This window comes from Suricata suricatta, chromosome 4 (assembly GCF_006229205.1).
Source record: "Suricata suricatta isolate VVHF042 chromosome 4, meerkat_22Aug2017_6uvM2_HiC, whole genome shotgun sequence".
NCBI lineage: Eukaryota > Metazoa > Chordata > Mammalia > Carnivora > Herpestidae > Suricata > Suricata suricatta.
Window position 1 is genome coordinate 64,003,454 of NC_043703.1, and position 7,704 is coordinate 64,011,157.

Here is a 7,704-nt window from a genome sequence, read left to right on the forward strand (position 1 = left end):
AAACTGTGATGTCTAAAAATAGCCCTCAAGTATGTCTCTCCTGGCTCTGAGACAGACTCCACAGCAACTATCTCACGACGAAGTCAACTTCCCAGGAACGAAGAAGGTTCTAGTGACTTTAGTTACCAAGACTCAGTCCCTAATAACGTGCTCAACTAGAAGTACACAATTAAAATCAGATGCCTCTGGCTGCAGAGTTGAATTTTCAGGGAGTAGCCTCTCCAAGATTCTCCACCAAGGGAAAAACAAGTTTCAATACAGTGATGGAGCCGTTGTAGTTTAAATAATTTGTAAAAGTTTTGAGTTGCCAGATCTTTGCCAAAGATCTCTTATTAGAGGAAGTCAAAAATGTGAATTTTACACAATCTTTTATAGATCTAAAATTCATTTGATAACTCATGTTAATATGAGGTCATTGCACCCTTAAAATTAACTGTCACTGACTGGTTATATCCTTTTAATTAATAGTCCTATTTATAACAGTTTTTCTGTGCAGATCAATTATTGTACCATCAGTTTTATGCACAGTAGATTCCGTAAAATAGGTTTCCTGTGTTTCACATTTGTTTCTAATTATCTCAGTCTCTAATTTGAAAATGTTACAGAATCTCCGTGTCAGCTGCCTGTGTCTTATTATCTAAAATACTGTATCTGAGGACAGGCTCAGGCTGTGTTAACTCCAGAAGCCATTAGTATTATCTGCCTATTAATACTTGTGTTAATTAAATCCTATTGCCAGTAAATCACAGACTATTTGTACAATTTGTTTTGCATTGCCTTAGCCTTTGTATTGCTCATGCATAATAGTATCAACAATAGTCACAGCAAATGACATTAGTTCCCATTCTAAACCTTAGATTGTTAGTGGGGCACCAGGGTGCCTCAGTTGGTTGAGGGTCCAGCCCTTGGTTTCAGATCAGGTCATGACCTTATGGTTTGTGAGTTCAAGCCCTGCTTCAGGCTCTGGGCTGACAGTGTGGAGCCTGCTTGAAATTCTCTTTCTTCTTGTCTCTCTTCTGCCCCTCCTCTGCTCATGTGCGTAGGTGTGCATGCTCTCTCTCTCTCAAAATAAATAAAAGCTTTAAAAATTATAAACTTAGATTGTTCGAAAATTTTTTCTATGCTAAAGACAAAAATAAATCCAAACCTGCTGTAGAACTATTATACCATTTTGATTATGCTAAGAACTATCTAGCCTAAAGAATTTATATAGTCCTCACTTGTGAAAATTCTATCTGAATAGAAGAAATCTCAAACACATATAACTTTTCCTATGGCAACAATGAGTCATAAAGTTGTCTGCGTGTATATGTGTTCTTTTTTAGGCATTTGGTATATTTTCTGACTAAATGAGGCAGCTTAGTTGTTTGTTCATATCACCGAAATTGTTTATTATCATTAATGAACCTTTTGTCTAGTCAGCAGTCAGTCAAAACCGCTGTATCTGTTTAAGTGCATTGTGTTCTGTAATGAAGAGCTTTAGATAAACAAACCTTAGGATTATAAAAGCCCCTAGTTACCACGGTCCTTTCAGCTCTCTGACCCAGAGACTCCCCTTAATGCTGCAGAGAGTAACAGCCCCTCAACATGTAACCTCCAATTTCTGATTCCTCTTTCCTGCTGAAGTTCCCTTGCTTTCTTCCCCTTTTGGGTGGTGGCCCTATGCCACTGTCTCTGGACGGTTTCATAGTTGGAGAGACTTTCCCATCTATCCCTCTCCCTTCCCCATGCAAACCTCTCACAGCACCACCCAAACGGAGCTCATTGTATGCTACTGCCACCTTGTGGTCATATCTTTCCCCCTGAGGAGTTCCCGAATCCCTGAGCCTACCGTCCTGTACAGTGTACAACAGGGGAAACACATTCACTGCTTTAAATTGCTTTCTCGAGACTATATGGGATTTTTCCCCTTCCTCTTAGTAACTTCAGATTTTGGCACTCATGGGAAAGTATTCTTAGACCTAGCAATCTAGAAGGATACATGAAGGTCATGTCATTAAACTCTGACTTATATAGGTGAGGACACTTGGGTTCAGATTTCTATTTTCTCAGTAAGAAAAGAAGTCATTGTTAAAGAGAGAAATTATTATGGCACGTTACAGGATCAGACCAACAATCCTGTCCAATAAAACTCTGCAATGATGGAAATGTTCTATATCTGCACAGTCCAGTATAGTGATGAGTGGCCAACTGTAACTACTGAGCATTTGGTATACCAGTGCAACTGAAGAACTGAATTTTTAATTTAATTTACATAGTCACATGTAGCTAGCAGATACCATATTGGTTAAGGCAAGATAAAATATTGGGTGGTTGGGAACAGTCAGTGCATTAATAGACATCATGGACAGTTTCATTCCATAGTGTATGCAAATGTGTTTTTTCTTGGCTAACTTCCTCCTAAGTTATTCTTTTACTTCTTTTATAAACTATACTTTATAATTTGCACCAATTTGCATAAAGTGAACTTTGCATAAAGTAGACCAGTTACAAATGATACAAAGGCATGTCTTCAGTGTAGGTTCTCTGAGAAACATTGAGTTCACGCAGTTCATAAAGAAGACCCCTGTATAAATAAACAAGAAGAGTTTATCCAGAAATCAAATGTTCCTTGTTAAAATGAAATGCTCATCCTTTTCCCTGGTCAGGTAATTGTCTAGAGACAGAACCAGAACAAACTGAAAAATCAACTTGGATTCTGTTAATCTGGTGAACTAAATAAACTCTCACCATTTAATTTTATAGATATAAGTATACTTAGATTTGCTGAATGCTGTCCTTATATAACAGTTCATGTAAATTGAAGCTTAAGATTCATTTTTATTACTCAAGTTGTATGTTGAATTTTGTGAGCAAATTCAAAATTTCCTTCCCTAATTTAAGAATCCACCTTTCTAGGGTACCTGCGTGGCTTAGGTGGTTAAGCAGCCAACTCTTGATTTCCCCTCAGGTCATGATCTCACCTTTTGTGAGTTGGAGCTCCATGTTGGGCTCTGCACTGACAGTGTGGAGCCTACTTGGGATTCTCTCTCGCACGCGCTCTCTCTCTCTTCTCCTTCTCCCCCCCAACTTGTGCTTTTTCTCTCTCTCGAAATATATAAATAAACTTAAAAAAAAAGAATTCACCTGTCATACTCATGCCAGTGTTTGTGAAATCTTCATCTCTCCACCAATACTTTATCAGAACCCAAGATCTGTCCTTATTTGAGATCTGTTTTGTTTGTTTGTTTGTTTCTTGTTTCCTGACTGAAGAGACACCTTATAAGAATGCACTTATGATTTCCAGAGCATACATAGTTGACTTATGCTGCATTGTACTCAGTTATGCTTGTTGGTGTTACTATAAATAATTTTTACCATGAGTTTCCTTGGTTGAAGGGTTGCTTTTTGATAGATTCCATAGTGATTCCCCTCATATATTAATTTACTTGATAAAGCAAGAACACTATAGTGATTAAAAATTCTAGAGATGTGCTAGGAATACTTTAGGAACATTATTAACATGATAAGTTTTTGGGGTAGAAATTTTCTGGGAGAAATCTTTATAATTACAAGAAACATAGAAGATACCTAGCTACAATTATGAGTTTCTTTGGATTTCAAATCCAAGAAAAATCATTCAGAACAAATTATAAATTTTTACTGAAGATGTCAGAAACAGTTTCTAAAAAGAACACGAGAAACAGAGTTTGTAATTTCAGCTGCAGGGAGAGAAAGGAGGCTGGTGAGCGAAAGAGATCAGCTCCGCAGTGAGCTGCTCCTCCAGTTCTCTGGGAAAATAATCCGGAAACTTATTTACCCAGTTAATGAAAACAAGTTCAAATAAACAGTGATGAAGTCATGTGTCCTTTATAAATGGGATTTGAAAATGAGAGAATACTCTGAGCAATATCTGAGGGGATGAAAATAATACTTTGTTTTATTGTATCCAAGTTTGTAAAATCACCCCAAAACAAACACCAGAGACTGCTAGGGAGACCGAGTCACGCCTGCAAAAGCAAAGGGCCTTTATTACAAGCTTAAGCTCGGGCTCACAGTCTCCAGCAGACCCGCTGGCCACGTGGAGAGAGCCCCCAACAACGGCTGGGCAGGGCCTTTTATGCCTTTGGGAGGGGGAGTTATAAGGAAATGACAGGTGTACAGTGATCCAATCCCTGCCCCCCCATCAATACTGGCAGTTGTGGGAGCCAATCACAATAGTTGGAGTATTGACCAATCAGAGTGGGCCCAGGACGCCCCACGTAGGGCGTGACTAGGCCCACCTCTAGAAAGGTCAAAGGTATCTGCTGGCCTCTCCCGATTGGGCGCCGCAGGAGTTGTCCCTCCTTAAGGTGCGCCCTTTCAGGAGAAGCCGGCGCCTACCCCTTTAAGTACAGGGGAAGTCTGGATCTGACCTGCGGGGCGGGGGACCGCCCCCGCAGTCAGCGCCCCGTTAGTGCTGGGCGCATTTCCACCCCGGCAGTGTGCCACGACCGGCTCCGGCTCCGGAAGGTTGGGAAGGCCCCGTGGGGAGGGCCGAATTGGACCTGCGTCCTTATACTTTGTTTCTGTTTGCTTGGTTTGAATCCACAGGTAGTATTTTATCCCACTAGAGGTGAACCATTTTTAAGTGTCTTTGTTTTGTAAAAAGCTAGCCTTTGATTGATGGAAACTTCTCAAATCCTGATTAAGATATCTATCGATTTCAAGCAAAAATCAAGGCAATAGGAAGAAACACTCCATGAGATTCGAAACCCATAGAGAGAAATAAAGGAGGGCAGCTTCTGAAGCCGGGAGGAGCAGGGAAGGCCGTGCTCCCCAAATACGCACAGCACACAGGGTGCAGCTCTGCCCTCCTGCTGACGTTTGCAAACTTCAGTCTGTTCAGGATTAACCAGCTGTCTGTCAGGTCAACAATAGCAATGCGTAAGAATAAATTAATCTCAGAGCGCCTGGGTGGCTCAGTCGGCTGAGCGTCCAACTTCAGCTCAGGCTATGGTCTTGTGGTCCATGAGTCTGAGCCCCATGTCTGGCCCTGTGCTGACAGCCTGGAGCCTGCTTCCCATTCTGTGTGTGTCTCTCTGCTCCTCCCCCACTCATACTCTGGGTCTCTCTTTGTCTCTCAAAAAATGAATAAATGTTAAAGAAATATTTAAAAAAGAATGAGTTAATCTATAACAATGTATTCTAAGAGTGTTTCAGAGTAGAACTGATTTAAGCATATTCATTTAAATTTTAAGTCATTAATCAAGAAGACAATCATTTTTTTCCCTATAAGCTATATAGCACCTATTCATTTCCCACTTTAAAACTGCATTTTTGGGGAAGAGAACCTGAGTTATATAGAAGCAAAATTGCATACCACTTTTTCCCTGAACATCGTTATGGTCCTTTGGGGGAAAATGTATACTGCATGCTATCTTTGGGAAAAATCTTGTAAATTAAGAATTGAAGTCCGTTATATTCTGATAAATATTAAATAAGAGTTTTTTTGCTGGGGGCACCTTGTTGGCTCAGCTGGTTCAACATCCACTTTTGATTTTGACTCAAGTCATGATCTCATGGTTTGTGAGCTCTGCACTGGGCTCTGCACTGACAGTGTGGTGCCTACTTGGGATTCTCTCTCTTTCCCTCTCTGTCTCTTCCCTCCCACACATGCACACACACTCTCTGTCTCTCCCTCTCTCTCAAAATAAGTAAACATTTTTAAAAAAGGAATTATTTTGCTAATACTAGATACTGTTTTTCAGAACTAAAATAGGCATAAATCCCCTCAAAATTCTGATTTCCATGGTGCCTATAAAATACCCTCAAATCTGGCTTCTACTACTGTCTTTGATTTGTTTAATTTATATGTAGAACTTTTTAATAGCTGAAATGAATCTGTTCTTATACTTTGCCATGATAAGTTTGATTGTAATTTATAAATTGATTATTTTATTGTAGTTATTAGGAACAAAATAATAAATAGTACCAAACACTTTGGCTTGCTTTTTTATATCTGATTTTTAAAAATTAACCTGGTATTTATGTATGCTGGGTATCTATATAAGTAGTTTTTAGAACTTATTTATTTATTTATTTAAGTAGTTTCCAAGCCCAACATGGGGTTGGAACTCACAAACGCAAGACCAGGAGTCACATGCTATACCAACTGAGCCAGCCAGACGCCCCTTTAGGACATAGTTAGAGTGAAAGTGAAACGATTGCTCTTTTTTCTCCAACAACCTGGCAGACCTCTCCTATTGTCCAGCTACAAGTAAGCACGGTTGGACTCATGGAGAGGCCCTCAGCTGAGAGCGAGAACTACAGAAAGCTGTGTAGGTTTATTGCCCCTCCCTACTTGTGTCTTCATGTGGGACTCTTTAGCAAACATTCATCACCACCTCATATGTGCCAGGAATGATCTTGGTTATTGAGAGATGATAGTCCATGAGAGAGACATAGATTCCTATATCACAGAATTTTCAATTTCCTTTTTTTCCCCCTAATAGGGACTGTGAACCAATCCTACCAAAATTTTAAATTCTATGTTACACTCTCGATTTAAAACAGTGACATTTGGGGGCTGCTGGGTGGCTCAGTTAGTTAAGTGTCCAATTCTTGATCTTGGCTCAGGTCATGATCTCCCAGTCATGTAGCCTGCTTGGGATTCTCTCTTCCTTTCCCTCTGCTCCTCCCCCTCTTGTGCTCTCTCTCTCAAAATAAATAAATGCACTATTATTCTATTTGGTTGTTCTCCATGGTGTCCAGAATGTTAAGAAGAGCAGAAGCTCAACAGCCTTCTGTGAACCGATAAAAGCAGTTACTTAACTTCTAAAAACAGAAGGATGTGAGTTTTCTGTAATGGTTAAATATGACTCTTGTCTCACTAACCCAGTATTCACTTAGAAATTATGTACAATATTTTATTAGCCAAAATAAGTAGACATCATTATTTTTTTGAGATGAAGAAATTAGTTCTGAATAAGGGTGATTTTAAAATCGAGTCAGATTAAAATTAAAATCTTTCAAAATGGGGAGGTGTTGAGGGCACCTGGGTGGCTCAGTAAGTTAAGCATCCTACTCTTGATTTCAGCTCAGGTCATGACCTTGCCTTTCATGAGATCATGCTCTGCATAGGGCTCCTTGCTACTTTGTGCTGATAGTGCAAAGCCTGCTTGAGATTCGATCTCCCTCTCTCTCTGCCCTTCCCCAACTTGCTAGCTCCTGCTCCTGTCTCTCAAAATAAACAAATAAACATTATTAAATGGGGATGTGTTGGCCAAAGGGTACAAAGTTCCAGTTAGGAAAATGAATAAATTCTAGACTTCTACTCTACATTATCATGCCTGTATAGCTAACAATACCATATTGTATTCTTTTTTTTTCTTTGCACATTATGATAGTTAATCCTAATAGCCACTCTGCCCCATATGAGTAGAAAAAGATACATAATAAGAATGAGAAAACTTGCTCAGTCCAAGGAAATCACCCAAACACACAGCTATAAATTGCAGAGTCTAGATTTCAACGCAGATCTGACATCAAAATCTTTGCTGTTTCCAATTCCCAATTATGCACCAAAATACAAATAGCCTCTCAAGGAGCATGCTTTCAAAGAGAAAGCTTATAATTGGATAAGTAAGTCCTGGTATATTGCACTCATTACCTGACAATTAGCAAAATCAGTGGCACCTATTTTTTCTCATTCCCACGTTCCCTACCCTGAGTTTTTTATTTTTT